An 18,243-nucleotide genomic window follows, 5' to 3' on the forward strand; every position below is an offset into this window, starting at 1 on the left:
GGCAGATTATGAAAGGGAAGGCAGGAAGGATTGCATCAGTGCTTAGTTCTTGTGGCCCCTTTTTACATGCCCAGGGAATGTTGATTGCCACTTTGGACATTTTCTCCTGGCCAGTTTGGCCAGGGAACCTGGAGGTTTTTGCCATCTTCTGGGCACGGAACAGGGGTCACTGGGGGTGTATAGCAAGAATCTTAGATACCACATTTAGTAACAACTTCACTTTTCAGTAAGTTCCTAATAAAATGGAGGGGCTTGATGAAGTGATACCAGTTTCCTAATGTCTGGTTTAAAGTCACTTAGCAGGAGACTTAAATCAGCACATTTAGCAATCTGGAGTTGATTTCTTTGCTTGGAGAGCTGGATGGCCACAATAAAACCACATTCCACCAAATAGGGTACTGGAAATGCAACAAGGAGCTTTTTAACCACTGTGTGGTATAGGATAGAGATCAGAAATTTACTTCTGTAATGAAATGTCTTGGTATGATTTCTTAAACTCTGGCTTCCACTCAGTGTCATTTTATAGCTCTATTTGTTCTTCTTCAGTATCTGAAAATGGGTTTATCACCTGATCTGGAATTTTGATAGAAAGAAAATCCCCAGATTGGTCAGAAATATCTTCATTCAGCATATCCAAATGGTCACAAAACTTGCAGATCATAATTTTTATTCCACCTTTTTCTTTTAGCTTAAACAGGCCTGAAAATTGCTATAGCTTTTAATGGCATATATTGCGTTTTTGAATAATGAAATTTGAAATAAATGCAGAGAGAACAGATTTGGCCTTAAAATTGACTTTATTTCCTTGCAACTGTAGATTAATTTCATTGAACTTTGCAAATAGTTCTGATAAATGAGCAGTGTCTTGTCTGATCTTTGATTTCATCACTGAGCAAAGCATTTGTCTTCAAAAAATTTTTCCCAAGTGTCAAAAAGATTGTAAAAGTGTCTCACATAGTTGCCCGTGATAGTCAGTGAGCTTCAGAATGAAGCAGAAAGTGTTCAAAATAAATTAGAACACGGGGTTCTAAACACAGAGCTCTCAGAATAGTTGATCACTGAGAGCATGGACTTTAACCCCCCCCCCCAAATAACGATGGTGTATTTTAACTAGGGATGGGCACAAAATGAATTATAAGCCAAATTTCATGATGAACCTGGCCAGTTTGTTGTATCGCAAACAGTGATTTGCATTGTTTGCGAACCACCCATAAACTAGCCTGGTTTTTGATTCATTCAATTCAGGTTCATGGACCAAATATTATGGCTCCCAGGGCAGTGGTGAGCCACACTGCCATGGCTGCATGACTCTGCAGTGACCTCAGAAGTTTGACGCAGGGGAAGGAAGCTGTCAAAAAGGAAAAGAGGGTAGGATGGATTTGATGGTGGTTACAGGGGTCATGCTGGCAGACCGATTCTTGGAGGTGGTAGAGGAAGACCAGGAAGTGCAAGCAGTGAAAAAATAGGAAGGTGCTTTTGCAGGGGAGGAGAAGGCAAAAAGGGTGGCTTGTTTGCAGCAGCAGTGAAGGGGAGGGCAAGAAGCAAACCCCTGGGTATTGGAGAAAATGCCCAGGGAGCATCTTTTGGATTCTCAGTCTAGACCTTAGCATTCTGGGAGGACAGGATTTGACATAGGGGAAGGAAGCTGTCAACAAGGAAAAGGGGCTATGGTGGATTTGACAGTGGTTAGAGGGGTCACTTGGAGGTGGTAGAGGAAGGTCAGGAGGTATGAGTAGCAAAGAAATGGGGTCCAGGGGGAAGAATTTGAAAAGCAGGATGGTTTGCTCGTAGCAGCAGCAAAGGGGGGGGAAGTCAGGAAGTGGACTCCTGGCTGTTGGAAAGCGTGCCTAGGAGCATCTTTTGGATACTCAGCCATGAACCTAACAAACCATGAAATGGTTCGCCAAACCTAAAAGTTCATGGAGGTTCACGGTTTCTCATGAACCAATATTTTCCCATCCCTAGTAGCAACGCATGCAGGGGACCACTGAGGATTTTTGCACCAGATGTTGGTGATAAATTATGTAGTTTTTTTTTCAGCTAGGCAGTATACCTATAGTAGTGACTAATCATTGATGGTGCTCCATCTGTTGCACAAGCAAATATGTTAGTAAGTAGAATTTCATTGTATTTGAAGAATTGCTCGACAACACTAAATAATAACTCTTCTTTTGTATTTGTTTTAGTTGCCTTGCAAATAACAACTCTTAAGCCAAACTTTCGTCTTTTATAAATCACACATGAGTGAAAAGCAAAGATTGATTGCCTGGCAAAGTTGACTCATCCAGCTATAATGCAAATTATGTTGTCTTTAGTATGCCGCACAGTGTATCTTCCACATTTTCAACGGTGTCTTCTATGTATCTTTGGCTGAATGGTTGTTGAAAGGAATTGTCTTAATTATATCATGTAGTGTTTTATGCAAAATAGTACTCAGAATCCCACTAACTGCTGGTAGAATGAGTTCTTTACCAATTGTATAAGACTTTCCACACTAAACAATCAACAATGAAACAAAATGTATGAGGGACACAAAGCATTAATGTTTTGTGAAGAAGCACTGCAGAACATGCTTTAATGAAATAATGTCAAAATAAGTGCATATATACCATTGGCATCACCAAAACTAATAAATATTTACACTAAAATCAAGACAAATTTGGAGGGTATCTAGCACATAGATGCAAACTTTAAAAAAATTAGGCATTTGAACACTCTTTGCTCAAAATTAAAGGTATTGGTTTGGATCCAAATTTCTCTTTCCATTTGTACTACGAAAGAGAGGAAAACAATTTTTTTTTTAAGTTACTTCAGCCTTTCACTTCAACATGATGGTGTTCTTGGGAATTCTTGGGACCCATGGAAGACTGTAATGAAAAGGGAGAGATGTTACACAGTTCTGCTGGCCTGCACAGGATCCAAATGATATATTTGGACTAGGTATTGGGATCTCCATGCTTGTGCCTGCTGTTCCTCCTCACGTGTTTAGTTAATACACGAGGTTGTCATCTGAATCATACTAAAGTTCTTTGTTCATCTGATTCCTCCAGTTAAAACAGGCTAGACTGAATTCTCAATGTTTTTCTAAGTTAATAACTTGTTTACTTGAATCAGTTATAGTAACTCGTTTTGCCACACCTCGTGGACTCTAATCTGGGAGAACCAATTTTGATTCCCTACTCCTCCAACTGCAGATGCTGGTGTGACCTTGGGTCAGTCACAAGTTCTCTCAGAGCTGTTATCTAAACAGCAGTTCTCAGAAAAGCTCTCTCAGCTCCACCTACCTTACAGGTGTCTGTTGTCAGGAGGGGAAGGGAAAGGAGATTGCAAGCTGCTCTGAGACTTTGAGTGAAGAGCAGGGTAATAAATCCAATTTCTTCTCTGCTCCTCTTCTCTGTATTTGTGGCAATTGAGAAAGTGCCTTGACAACATGCTGAGGAGATGGAATGTTCCTTAGATATGCAAAAAGCAGTAATTTTTTGTATTGTCAAGACAAAGACTTCTAGAAAGTGAAACAATTTATCTCTGGTGACAGTTCCCACATGATGTTGTCACAATGCAGCACTACTTATGAACTGGCTAACATGCCATGTCTGCCTGAGATGGATTTGCACTTAGTGAGATCAGTAATATCTTTGAGATATGATGGTTACTACTTGACCTGCCTGGCAACATTTATTAGTCACTATGGAATGAATGCAAGAGGAGAATCAAAAGGCTGCCCCATACGTATGAAATGTGGAGTCAATTTGTATGACAGCTCTTAAAATCTACAACTTGCTATTAGTTCTGGCCAGAAAGAAGGCTTCCACAGTTCATTATCATAATAGGATGACAGAATGATTCTGGTGAATAGGATACAATTGTGCAGGTACGTCTGATCCTGTTTCTTGCAGACCAAGAATTCTTGAGCTAACTGGTGAGGCAGATCCTTGAGGAAAAAACCATTCCAGAAATTTCTATGCCAGGTCTGCTGCTCAGGTTCAGATTTCGGTTATGGATATGCAACTCTTTTTATTTTGTTTCCTTTAATGCTTGGAATTTAGGACCAAAGAAGGTTAAATCTAAGCTACAACATTTAGTTTTATTGAATACTTACTGTCCCCCACCCTTGCTTGCAGTTGTCTTTTGTACAGAGTTGTTCAGTGTAATAGTATTTTTATATATTCTTAAACTCAGTGTCCTAGGCCGAAACATACTTGTTATATAGGGGTTTATAGTAATTGAGTTTACAAGGAAAGTTTTGCCAGAGTTTAGCAAAGAAAAGGTTGCTTCTGTATCATGTCAGACCAATTAAAATTGTGAGTACAAACTTGCTAATACATATTCTAGGGCACTCCTGTTTCCACCCTTGTGATATGATGTTATGTAATCTTCCAAACCAGGCCAACACATTTTTTGGAAAAGCAATTGACTTTAATTAGTGCTATCTTTTCATTCTTCAGAGTTTAAATATTCCAGGGCATGATGTAATGGAAGTAAATACTAATGCTATATGAATGTACAGTCTGGCATATAGTTCTCTATACATCCAATACAATGAGCGACACAAAGTTAGGCTGAGTTGATATTTTAACTGGATCAACTTCTGTTCCTGAAAGTTCAGTGAACTTAATGGAAACATTCTTACCAGGAATGAGCATCAGGAAGTTGGAAATAGATTTTTTTTTTAAATCTTCAGAAGCTCAAGGAAACTTTGAGATTTTCCAGGGTATTATATTTGCTCCTCTGAACTTTGAGGCTATCCTTGTCCACATGGCCTAATTCCTAATTAACTCAAATTTTAGGTTCCTGCAACTCTTGCATAAGCTACTGAGCTCCACTTGGCCTGTCCCGTGAACACCTTCCCACTTGGACGGGTCGTCATTAACTGATTTTGTCAGTCAGTTGCTCAGAGCCACCGTGGTGTAGTGGTCTTTAATCTGGAGAACTCTTTAATTCCCCACTGCTCCACATGAACCCTACTGGCTGATCTTGGGCGATTCACAGTTCTCTCAGAACTCTCTCAGCCCCACCTACTTCACAAGGTATCTGTTGTGGGGAGAGGAAGCAAAGGAGGTTAAGTCACTTTGAGACTCCTTAAGGTAGTGAAAACTGGGGTATGAAAAGCAACTCTTATTCTTCTTTATGATAATGGAGATAGGGTAAATCCATCTGGTCCAGGTGCCTTTCCAATTTTCACACCTATTGAACATATGAAGCTGCCTTATACTGAATCAGACCTTTGGTCCTTCAAAGTCAGTATTGTCTTCTCAGACTGGCAGCGGCTCTCCAGGGTCTCAAGCTGAGGCTTTTCACACCTATTTGCCTGGACCCTTTTTTGGAGATGCCAGGGATTGAACCTGGGACCTTCTGCTTCCCAAGCAGATGCTCTACCACTGAGCCACCGTCCCTCCCCATTAAGGTGTGCATTAAGGGCTGATAATTCTAACATCATTCTCTCACCAGGGCTCACCATATCACAATCAAAATATTACAGCACATCAAAATGTTTACTGTCAAATTTACAAATTTCACTTGTGGCCTACCAGAATCTCCCATGGCCACACCTTGCTTTCACCACACTTCTCTTTTGTCTCTGGATTGTAACTGGAAAAGACAGAAGGTATCCTTTTTTATTATCCTTTTTAAATTAAAACATAGCATAGGAAAGAAAGACGCCCCAAAGAATTTTCAATTATAAAATATTACATGAGAATATTGCATTATGACTGATAGCTTCAAACCTTACACCTAAGTAACAATATCTTTGATGTTATATGATGCAAAATCTATGGATTTGCAGTACATCTTTAAAGGCAGCAAAATTTCTCAAAGGCTATAGAAGAGGGTACTATGGTTTGTGAATACAGGAATTCAAATGCAAGGTTTACATTTTGACAAAATCAGTACGGTAAGTTTCAGAGTTAGATTTTTTAAAAAGATTGCCAGTGATTTTTCTAATATAAAATATTCCCAGATCTTTTGATACCAATGTTATAAAGTAGGTGGGAAAGGATCCTTCCATTTAGCTGCAATCATTGTTTTAGCTGCAGCCAGCAGTTTAGAGAATAAATATTCACAATAATATAACACAGGGATGTCTGTCCAGATATTTAGCAACAGAGATTCTGATGCAAATAGGAGTTTAATTCCTGGGTTCATACCTATGTTGTTTAATACTTGTTTTAAAAAGAGTACCAGAACAGGGCATGACCTCCAGCAGTGGACATAAGTCCTGATTCCTCCACATTTTTTCAACATTGTGGAGAGATCTTTTAATTGGAATAGTGTAGTTTTTGGTGAGTGAAGTACCAATGGTATATTAATTTAAAAGACTGAATTCTGATTGGAATTGTTTTAGTGATTAGCATTGGAGATTTCTAAACCTGTCCCTAGTGTTGATCAGACAGTAGTATGGAACTTATTTGTTGCCATGACTGAAAGATTTTTGGAGAGTAGTTTTTATCTTCCTTAAGAAGTATTTTACGGTATATATTGTCAATAAAAGACCTTTGATGTTATCATCATTAGAGCGCAATGTGTTTTCAAATTCTGTGTTTTTTCTCTGGAAGGAATGTTCAATATGCTGTTGTTCCATCATGTTTTTTTTAATTGAAGGTATAAATACCCATTCAATTTAGTGCCAATTTGTTCCTCTAGAGATCAAATTTATGCAAAATAATTCTCTTCCTAGTAAGATCCTGAAGAGTCGTAACTGTATTTTTGTAAAAGTGAGATTTCCTTTACCATGTGAGAACCATTCTTAATTGATAAAAGTTTGTAATGATGATCTTTCTGGGGCTAATTTTTTACAGCACTTATCCTAGATCTTTAACGAAATGGACAAAAAAGGATTTTCCTTGGTTGATTTAGGGCATTCGCAAGGTTTGTTCCAAAATGCCTCATAAGAACATAAGAGAAGCCATGTTGGATCAGGCCAATGGCCCATCCAGTCCAACACTCTGTGTCACACAGTGGCCAAAAAAATTATATATATGGACCTCTGATGGACTGATGGACCTCTGCTCCCTTCTTGTCACACAGTGGCCAAAAAAAATGACACACACACACACACACACACACTGCCAACTTTTTTTTTAAACAATTGACCCCACCCTGAATTATTTAATACTAACGTCCTCTTCATGGTAGGTCATCAGATCAAACAGATTGCAATAAACTTGCCAAGGGTATATAGAGTTTTGCTTGGTTTTAAGGGCAGGGGAAGATGACAGAGGAGAGTTGAGGTATTTTAAATTAAATTTAGGAGACAACATTTTACTATTTTATTGGGTTATCAAAGTTATTTGATTTTCCTGTTTTGGTCTTCTGTTTAATTAACAAATAAAAGCTGTATATTTCTAAATAAAGCATGTGCAATATTTATTAAGATGTCTCAAGCATACAAAATTATCTTAGTAAACATTTGAGGCCTAAAAACAACTGTATAAAGAAGAAATGCTTTAATTCTCATATGTTAAAACTGAAATCCGATGTAGTCTTTATTCAAGAAAACCCATCAAAAATGGCTACTACTCAACTACAAATCCAGAATACTATTCTTATCAATACTCTACATCAGGTTCCTCAAAGGCCAGACCTCTGCTGCCCCATCAACAGCCCACACAGGCAACCTCCCAGCAGATGTAGTCTCTGAAGGTCACTGAAATAGCCAGGAACCTGTTGCCCCTGCCGTAATATGACTAAGCAGCAAGGCCTTGCCCTTCTGGATGTGTTTCCTCAGAGGCCATGGCTGCTGCTTCTTTCCTGTCACCCTCCCTCCCTCCTCCCCTCAGCCTCACCCTAGGACAGACAAGGATTGGGGCACTGGGGAAGCTGCTAGCCAGAGGCTGTTGCTAGCCAACTAAGTCACAGACTTTCAGCCTAACCTACCTCACAGAATTGTTGTTCAGATCAAAAGGGGGAATGATGTAAGCCGCTTTAGTCCCAGCTGCAGAGAAAGACTGCACTTTTCCTAGGCAGAGGCTGCAGGCAGCGGGGAGGAGTTAAAAAGCTGAAGTCAGATCAGTTTTCTTACAGAAAACAGCTGCCTTGAGGTGCATACTTTTTGGCAGGGATTGGCCAAACTTGCTTAATTCAAGAACTACATAGAATAAACATTGTATGTTTGAGAGCTGCAAGACATGAACATCAGATGTTTGAAGGAAGGAAGGAAAATAGATTGGGGGGAGAGGTGGAAAGAAAGCAACTTTAAATGTATTCTCCAAGCTGCTGTGTGGCTTGGCTTGGAGAAGTGATTTAAAGAGACAGATGCCTTCTCCAAGCCAGCTGATGGGGGGGGGGTGGAGTCTTTGAGAGACACACAATATGTGTGCGAGAGCCACATGTGGCTTCTGAGCCACAGTTTGGCCATTCCTGCTCTGTGATATACCATAACACAACCATGCCAGACCAGAAAGCACAGATCATGTCACAAGCTCACGCTGATGATAAATGCTGCAAGGCTGAATATGACAGGAAAAGGTGGTAGCAGGGCACTGCAGACAAAAGGAATGCTGAGCTTCAGCATCTGTGTTTCCATTGTCATGCCCTCCCTGCACCCCCCATAATTATTCTTCTCTCCATTCTGGGCCTGTTTCAGGGTTTTGAGCCACCACAGTCATGGGAACACACACATGCATGGGGAGTGGGAAGCTGGCATCTGTTTCAGCTGCAGGGTGACTGGGAAGATTGGGGGGGGGGCTGAGAGAATACCAAGGGTTGGGGGTGGGTGGGAAGACTGCAAAGGTGAAGGGTGAGTAAATGTCACAGGTGGGGGTGGGGGAGTAGTGGAGTGCCAAGTTTTCAGGGGTACTTGAGAGGAAGAGTTGATTAGGGGGTGGTAGTTGAAGGGGGTGAGTTGGGTGGTAGGGGTAGGAAAACACTAAGGGTGGGGAGAGTGATTGCCTTCACTTGGGTGGGTGGGAAGACAGCAAGCATATTGGGGGGGGGGCAGTTGCTTAGGGCCTCTTTCTAGAACCAGTTGTATTTTCCCTCACAATTGGGCTTTATTCCTAGTACTTTTATATTTTATATTGGCCTGACTTGCAAATAGTCTAGAGTGTGAGGAATCACTAGGTTCAGTGTCAGTATTGGATTATTTTAAACTTGGTTGGGTTCCCCCATTCGTAGTTAAGGTGAACTCACTTTATTTGGATTGTGACTCTTCTGACCATAAGGAACACTGGTTCTTATAGTTTGGTTAGTAGCCACCTTGTGGTGAAAGAATGGCACGATCTTTGGGAAGGGAAGTGCATATATTCACTTGTGTGGATATTCATACTTTAATCAATACCAGTCACCATATTATTTATGTAGTATTACAGTACCATGCTATTAGAAATTTTTTTCTTGCAAAAATGAGTTCACTTCCACTTTCTGTCTTACATGGATGATGCACAGGTCAAGAAGTGGGATCTAGAATTCATATCTGTGATAGGTCTTAGGTAGAAACTATTTATTTTTCTATGTAATGTATTTGAATTCGAGAAGAAAATTTCTGGGTCCTCATCTGAATAAGAAGCCTGTTTGCTTCTTTATCATTTAATGACTCTGCTAGGGACTTCAGTTTTTATGTAACGTTAGATGTGTGCAATTATAATAGCTGATACAATTAAATATCAGTTGTTTTAATGAACTTTGAAAAGCAATAACTTTTTTGTTATATCACTGTCTTTTTCTGGTCGAACACCTTATAACAAGCTATTCTGTAAAATTTTGCCATGCTGGTGACAAACCATATTTTGCATGCAGAATGGATGCATGTTTCTAATTCGAAGACTCCTATCTGTATGCAGTATATTGATGGATACATACTACCTTGAAGCTTTTAAAAAAAGAGAGTTTATAGAATGCATTATTAGTTTCAAAGCCAGTATGGGACTGAAACAGAACTGAAAAAATGCTAAAACTGTGAGTGGAAAATCTTACATGACTAGAATGTCTGGCTCTCAGACACCTGGGCATGCCCAGTGGGAATTTTGACTTTCAGAAGCAAACACCCAAGCCAGGGTACTGAGTTCTGGGAAAGAATCATGCAGTCACCTTTGTCCACAAGGTTGTGTAATTTAAATGTCACCAGGTGTGCAGGAACCACTGCAGAAAATCACCTTTCATTAATAATGAATTGCTAAATTAATTGGTTGACTCTGGATACAGTGTCATAGGCACATCTATACTGAACAGAGCAAAACAAGATGTGTCCTTTTCCAATTGGCACCTTGGAAAGGGAAGACAGACACTGCAGACAGAAAAGAACCCCCTCCCACCCCAAAAGTGCTAAAGACATACACTCAAACTGCATTCTTTGGCAACAATATTCCATTGTGAACTTCTTATACTTTTATTAGTTGCAGCAGCATCACCACTTTCTTCAGAAGCACCTTAAAAATTGTTAAATGCTTCTCAAATTTGGCTATGTGATGTTTGCTGGAGGCAAGCTAACCTAGTTTCAGCTGCTATTGGCAGCCAGATCTAATCTAGTGTATTATTGTAGACTGTGTATTGTTAGGCCTTAGTGTCCTCTCCACAGTAAGGATGAATTTGTATACCCTCAATGCCTTTGGTCTGGTAGACAATTTTGAGCTGATCTGAACTAGAAAAATAATTTGTTGTGTGACAATGTCACCTTATTACTGAGAATAATGGCAGTTTGAACAGACCAACAAAGTTGCAATGGATTGGGAGTGTGAGGAGCAGCAAACCGCTGCAAAAAGCTTTTTAGGGAATCTTAAAGGAAACAGTTTAGATTCCCAAAAGATTTTTCACACCAAAATGTTTTTTGGAGAACTTTCAACCTAGGCCTATTATTTAACCTGCTTATGGCTACTATTCTCCTTTGTTTGCAAATGTGCAATGGCTGATATAGAATACATCCTCATTATCTGTAGTTATTAGTTTCTGAAGCCATGTGCTGTTTGTATAGGCAAAATCTCCCTGAAGAGAAGAGTAACACACCCTTTGCATTAAATGGATATTCTACATAGGCTAAAGAGACAGTTTGTCACAACTTTGAGAAACAAAGCACAAATCAGAGGCAGCAGTAGAAGCTGAAGGGTTGGTTCTAGGGGTTGCCAACCCCTCTGGTTTGGAGGCCTTCCCTTAACTTCAGGGTTATCAGAAAGTGAGGGGCTTGGGTTCAACATAGCATCTGGTGCCTCTCCTCAAAAAAATCTCCAAGTTTCAAAAAGTTTGGACCGGGAGTCCAATTCTATGAGCCCCCCCCCCCCCAAAGTATCCTCATCTTGAATTTTTACGATGAAGGGAAGGCATTTAAAAAGAGTGTGGTCCCTTTAAATGTGATGGCCAGAACTCCCTTCAGAGGTCAGTTGTGCTTGTCACAACCTTTCTTCTGGCTCTACTCCCAAAGTCCCCAGATATTTGCTGAGATGGGCCTGGCAACCCTAGTTGGTTCTCTGCCCAAGCTGTAGCTTGGTATCGCCAGTGTGTGATTGTGTAGGGACAGCTCAGACCCAGCTGCTGGTAGTACAGGGTGTAGCATATGGCTGATGTGGAGAAATGCCCTTCACTCAGGCATTTTCTCCAATATTGCATTCATTGGGCTATGTGCTGTCCAGGTTCAGGAGCCCAACAACACAATCATAACTGGCAGAAAGAGGGGAGTGGAGCCATCAAGCTCCAAGCATATTATATACCAGCTCTTAGCGATACAGATGACATTGACAAAAGCAGGATAATTACTGCTAATTTACACCCTTCTCCCAGGATATACCAAAAAGGGGCCATCGGCTAACAGCCAAATGGAATCCTTTCTCCCCCGTGGATGATAAACTTGCAGGGTATTTTGAGCAGAACCTCAGATGGGCATCTACAAACCATGATGGACGTAAGCTTTTACCTAGCTTTCGCCTCATCTTGACCATGTGGCAGGGGACAATGGAGAGAAGTTCCAGCCTGGAGATAAAAAATAATGATGAACTCTATCTTACTGTAACTTCAGATAAAGCTTGCCTGTTCTAAGGAAGCACCTAGAAAAAAGAGAGAGGATGGGATGCTTTCACCTTTTTCTTATTTCTTTGTTAAGTTTGAAAACTTGAAAAGAATACAGGCATTCTTTTATTCATGTATTAAACTTTGTCATTTTTTGACCTTTCTGTGTTTGATCTCTGTCATGTTGTCATGCCTATTTGTTCTAACTATCTAAAATATGGTAACAGGGAGGGGCAGCAGAAGAACTTCCATGTCTGGAGCACAGTAGGTTGAAATTGTGAAGGAGCAGTAAGTAGACAGGGCCTCTGAACAGCCACACAAGTACAGAATGTTAGATGTATAACTCTCTCTAGCAGGAGATACTCCAAGGAGTCATAAGTGGCAATTAGTGATTACCCAGTTTGTAATTGGCACCCTTAGAAAGCTAAAGGAAGGGGTGAATTGCTAAGTGGAGGCTTGGGGTGACTTCAGGGTTCTTTCAAGGTCCCGAGGTTTCATACCTGTAATTACCTCTGCTATGCTGTCTCTATCGTTACCTGCAATGTTACAGGCTGAATATGAGATAAATCCTTGAGTCATTGTCAGTGCTGAAGGGGATTGGTTTATTCCCAGCCACTAGAGACATGGGAAATTATGACAAGCTTTCATTGCTTGGGATAACCAAATATCTTAAACCACACCTGAGGAAGTGTAACTCACATAGCAAGAACTCAAAGACTGGGATTGGAGATAGGACTCCAACTGGGATTGGAGGCAGGATATAATCTAGTGTGCAAATGTGGCCTGTGTATAACTGGGCCTCTTCAGATGCATTGTGGAATTAGTAAATGCAACTTTAATCCTTGAAATTTGGACAGCAGTATGAAATCTTGATTGGACAGGCCTTTTATTTGTGGCTGGTCAATAGATTGGAACATTCTGGGTATAGCATTTCAAACTTCAGTTTCATCTGAGTTCAAGAATTTGGGTACTGTCATTTGGGTAGCTGTAGTAGAACCAAAATTGAATCCAGTAGCAACTTAAAAGGCCAGGGAAATTTTCCAGGGTATAAACTTTCATGAGTCAAAGCTCACTTTGTCAAGAATGAGAGTATAGTTCTGATGTTGCTGAACTTCTCTGAGTTAATAATTTTTTTTCCCTTTTTGAGGTATTTGAACTTACAGGTGTGCAAAAACATTACATAATGGCTATTTTGCTGTAATGCGGTAGATAAGTCCTTCATTCAAATAAATGCTGTGCCTCTTTCAATTATAAGTGGGACAAAGAAAGCACTGATAGTTTCTCTTTCCTAGAAAGATGCTATGGATTTTGGTTTTCTGAGTAAACTTTATATGTTTGAAAATAAAGCTAGCATACACATGTGTGTGTTGATTGCATAAGAATTTGTGCATATGCATATTATAACAAAACTGTCTTGTAGCAGGAAGCTTTCCTTGGGAAATTAATGACCTTAGATCTTGGAAGCTGTAGTGACAGGATATGTAGTAAGATCCCTAGCCAGAACTGGAAAAAACACTTGGTCTTAAAGTGCCTGAAGGTTTTGACTGTTTTATTTTGATATTTTTTATGGATGCTGTACAGTTCACAACTGTCCACATTCTTTCATGGCTTACCTGAATTTAACCACAAACCACAGGAGCCTGATGTCACCACTATAGAGTGACACTAAAGGAAAATAATACATGCACTTGATCCTGAAAAGGGATTGTCTGGATTACGGGTATGTAGTCTACTAATCTGAGTTGGAAAAAAATCTGAAAAATTCCTTACAGATATTTTCTGGATATTCTTTTAGCCAGATATAAAGTTGCCCATTTTTTGCTAACAGAAATGACCAAGCCCTGAAAATATTTGGGATTTTTTTTGGGGTCTTCCAGATAGTTGAAATTAAAGGTGGTTTTTAAAAAATTTTAAATTAATTTTCAAAAATAAATTTACAGAATAGCTCACACTGTGTATTGTGTATAATGATGTAATAATATTAAAAGAAAAGCGATAAAACGAGAAATACATTTCATTAAGTTCATAAAACAAGTTAAAGGGTGTTTAAAGGAACTGCAGTCCCTTTAAATGTCTGCTAGGTGAACATTTTGTTTTGTTTTGTTTTGGGGGGAGAGGCACCGGTGACTATGCTGCAGATTTGGTGGTTCAGCTTCAAAAAACAACTCTCACTAGCCTCATATATCCAGATGCTAATGATCCCCATAGGGCATAATGCAGCAAAAAACAAAACAGGATTTCTGAAAATATCAGAAAATACAGATATTTTTCAGGTTCAATATACGCAAACCCCAAAAATACAAAAAAAAAAAAAATGCACACCCCTAGTCTGGATAAAAGTTCTTATCTTAAATGTGTAATTCTCAAGGAAATACCTCTTCAGTAGCATTTTTTGAAAGACCAAAATATAAGGACAGTAAAAAGAGCCTTGGTGAATCATACTGAAGGTCCATCTAGTTGAGTGCTTTGTTTCCTTCAGGAAAAATTCGATGTCTCCTGGAAAGCCACAAGCAAGGCATGAACACAGTATATGAAAGAGTTTTTAGTTTGCTGAATACGATGCTTGTTTTATAGTATGGTACGATTTTATTGATTGTAATTATTTTATTATATTTATTGTTGTGATTTTAATAGTGTTGGAAATCACTTCAAGTTGTTTCAGGAGGAGTGGGATGTAAATGTACAGAAATAAATGAATAAATAAAATGTGTTGGTTTAATTGAGTGCAACTCATATTTAAGTTCAGTGGCTAGTCTATATTACTTTGTGTTCCAGACAACATGTCATGCCCTTTTTGGCCTATAATGATGCTTTTGGATATTGGATTATTGACACGTCTATAAATGTAGGTCTTTTTAATAGATTGGAAACAGGGAAGGTTCAAGTTATTTTGATGGTCCAAACAAGATATACCCAATGCTTAAACTGTTGGTCACATCTAAGCCAAGCCCCTGGAGTGTTGCTGTAGGGATTTTGCTGGGCCCAATCTGTTGGGAGGGGGTCTAGGTCCAGGAAGGGATTGCCTGTCTTTTTTGGCAGAGAGAGAGAGAGAGAGGAGAGACTATATGGCATGTCATTGATTGGCCCCAAGGAGACACTTTAGTAGTTTGTCTGGAAAACCAGCCCCAATTTGCAAGCATTGTCTCTATTAGAGCAGAAACCTAATTTAATTATGTCTGATGCTGTGAACTTTTTGAGATATCATTTTATAAGGAAAAGCTGTTACTGTTAAAGGGAAAGATTCTAAACATTTTTTCCCTATTAGTATTGAAGTAGTGCCCTGGACCAAAATGGCATCTAGAAATTGCGTCCTTTACTTTGAGCCCTGGATCAACCTGCAATAACAACTGGTTGTGTTATTTAATCAGTTGGGAAATGGACATTCCTGAAATGTTTAAAAATAATTCTTACAATGATGTGTTCAGTTTTAGTGCAGTTTATTGTGGGGGGGGGGGGGTTTGGTTTGTGGAAATTAATGTGTATGTTTTCTTACTTTTGTTGCAGTAATTATACGTCATACTAAATATACAATTTTGTACTAGTTATAGAGACACTGGTGTGAAAAACTTTTGTTCTAGTATAAATAATTGCTTTGGGGTTTGTCAGAACCACACCCCCCCCCAGTGGTTACCCGTTTTTGTCAGGAAAAAACAGCTGCTCATAGTGATGTTTTAACAGGACTACTAAACCAGTCTCCATTCCAAAATGAAATTGAATCCATTCAAACACATGGTAGAGCCTGTATAAAAGCTATTTGTTGTGATTAGAAAAGAAAAAAAATCAGGATAATGAAAGGCCAGAGTTCTAGAACTTAGATGTTCTTGTGTCCAGTCAGTTGTTACTAACATTAATTTTGTTTCTGTATCCTTTAACCGAAATTGTATCAGGTTGTAGTTGTATTGTGAGAGATCACACTGTTGCCCTAAATTGACATATAGATTTGTATAATCCATACTTTACTTTCAGGGTGTACTAAATTTAGTCTTATGTATTTGCCGAATTAAGCAGTACTATTCATTGGTATAAAAAAGAGTGGAAAAGGTTGCCAAAGCTATTGACAGCTAGTGTGAAGTTAATGTAGAAATGAATGCACTTCCACATCTGTGGGTAGGGATTTCAGCCTCCAGGTGGGACCTGGGGATCCCCCAAAATTATTGCTAATCTCTAGACTACAGAGATCAGTTCCCTTGGAGAAAATGGATGCTGTGGAGATGGGCCCTATGGCCCTGTATTTCACTGAGGGCCGTGTATTCTCCAGGCTCCATCCCCGAATTGCCATGTGCTTGCCCAGCTGATGCTGGCACCCCATCCCCTACAAGTGGCCAGGCAGGACCTAGCAACCCTAACTGTGAATAAAGAGCATAATGGATCCTACAAAGTGTGAGTGTGTGTGAGTTGCAGGCATTTGGGAAGGCGATGGATGGTTCCCTCTGCATTCTCCCTTCACTCTGCAATCCCTTTTGACCTGTGAAAAACTGAGTCCAGATATCAGTCTATATATAGATGAAAAATCTGTAAAGTTGTTGTGAAGGATGTGGGGAAGATGGGCCAAATCTCCTCTTTGCATCTTTCACTAGCAGAAGAAGAAGAAGATATTGGATTTATATCCCGCCCTCCACTCCAAAGAGTCTCAGAGCGGCTCACAATCTCCTTTACCTTCCTCCCCCACAACAGACACCCTGTGAGGTGGGTGGGGTTGGAGAGGGCTCTCACAGCAGCTGCCCTTTCAAGGACAACCTCTGCCAGAGTTATGGCTGACCCAAGGCCATGCTAGCAGGTGCAAGTGGAGGAGTGGGGAATCAAACCTGGTTCTCCCAGATAAGAGTCCGCACACTTAACCACTACACCAAACTAGCAGAAGTTCTTGTGAAATGACTACAAGTAAAAGCACTAAGATGGTTGATTTCACCTTGCTCTGCTTCCTTACTGAAGTTGCCTGCATTGTTGGAACCCTGTACTTCACTCCATCAACTTTTCACAAATAAAATGGGCTCTTCGGTAAGGACTATGGTGAAAAAAACAGATTCCACTAGTAGTTGTGCTTTAGGGTTGCCAACCACTAGGTGATAGGTAGAGATCTCCCAGAATTACAACTGATCTCCAGGCAACACAGATCAGTTCACCTGGAGAAAATTGCTCCTTTTGAAGGTGGTCTCTGTGGCATTATATCATACTAAAGTCCCTCCCCTTCCTATGCCCCACCCTCCTCAGGCCACCCTCCTAATGTTTCCAGGTATTTTCCAACCTAGGCAATCCTATTGTGCTTTATATGATCCAACCCAGCATCATTTAGTATGCGTTAGAGATCAGATACTGTGTCAAGTGTGTACTTTGTAAAACATGTTGATTGTATATGTGAGAGGATCAGATATGTGGAAAATGAAATATATGCAGCTGTAGGCTCTATAATACTATGGAGACTGCAGTGCAGAGAATTCCATTTTAATCAGTGCTCTTTCACACATTATGCCCAGTCTTGACAGGCTTCCCATTTGGTTGATAATTACAGCCTACTATAGTCCAAATAATTGAATTATGGGGTAATGTTGGAGAAAAGAACTATATTTTTACTATACTAGCTGACATTGTGGAATAATATAATTTAGTTCACCATTCCAATTCTTTGTCTTTCTCTCTCTTTATAGGTATATATTTCAAAAACTGTTTTTCCTTCTTATTTCTTGTGCTAGGATATCTAAAATTAGAAACCTGACCTGAAGAAACTGGAGGAATCTGGAAATTTGGCAGCATTCCTTTCCAGAGTAAGTACATTGTTGAAATTACATTCCTTTTACATAACTAAACTAGGCATGATAAACTGAAATCAATGTCAATTAAAATGGTGTGTCTCTGGTTGGATTGACTCTTGTAGCCTAGAGAACGGAATTCAGTTTTTATTAAATAAGAAAAAGATGGGGTATCTTCATCAAACTGGGTTCTTAAGCATTTGCTGCTGATTTATCAGTGAAATAAGAAATCACAGTCCTTCATGTTCCTGGAGTAGACAACAGTGTATACGTCTCACTTTGTTGTCTGTATTAACATTGTAGGCGTGTGTGGTATTAATTACAATCAAGATAGATCCACGATTGAAGGATGCTAGTGTTATTCATGTGACCCAATATTACTTGGGCCCATTTGGTCCAAAATTAAAATCTTTGTATGAAAGCATGGGATTGTAAAATTTAGGTAGAAGAATAAATTCCTTGTAGAACTAAGTATGTCATTCCTGTTGCTGGGATTACCCTAAAACAACATAATACAATTCCTGTAAAACTAACAATGGAATCCTATGCAAAATTAAGCCAGTAT

The 18,243-nt window shown here is 39.6% G+C and overlaps 1 protein-coding gene across 10 annotated transcripts in view; it reads left to right on the plus strand.

Annotated features, from left to right (window-relative positions):
- The window catches only part of TBL1X (transducin beta like 1 X-linked), a 191,788-nt gene that overhangs the window by 40,213 nt on the left and 133,332 nt on the right, over positions 1–18,243 (plus strand). For 7 of the 10 annotated variants that reach the window (XM_060233936.1, XM_060233940.1, XM_060233934.1 and 4 more), the window contains one exon: positions 17,622–17,693. The exons of the other annotated variants lie outside the window; for them this stretch is intronic. The gene's annotated coding sequence lies outside the window, so the exon portion shown is untranslated. The remainder of the gene's footprint in view (positions 1–17,621; positions 17,694–18,243) is intronic. 10 annotated transcript variants of the gene reach the window in all.

This window comes from Heteronotia binoei, chromosome 3 (assembly GCF_032191835.1).
Source record: "Heteronotia binoei isolate CCM8104 ecotype False Entrance Well chromosome 3, APGP_CSIRO_Hbin_v1, whole genome shotgun sequence".
Classification (NCBI taxonomy): Eukaryota; Metazoa; Chordata; class Lepidosauria; order Squamata; family Gekkonidae; genus Heteronotia; species Heteronotia binoei.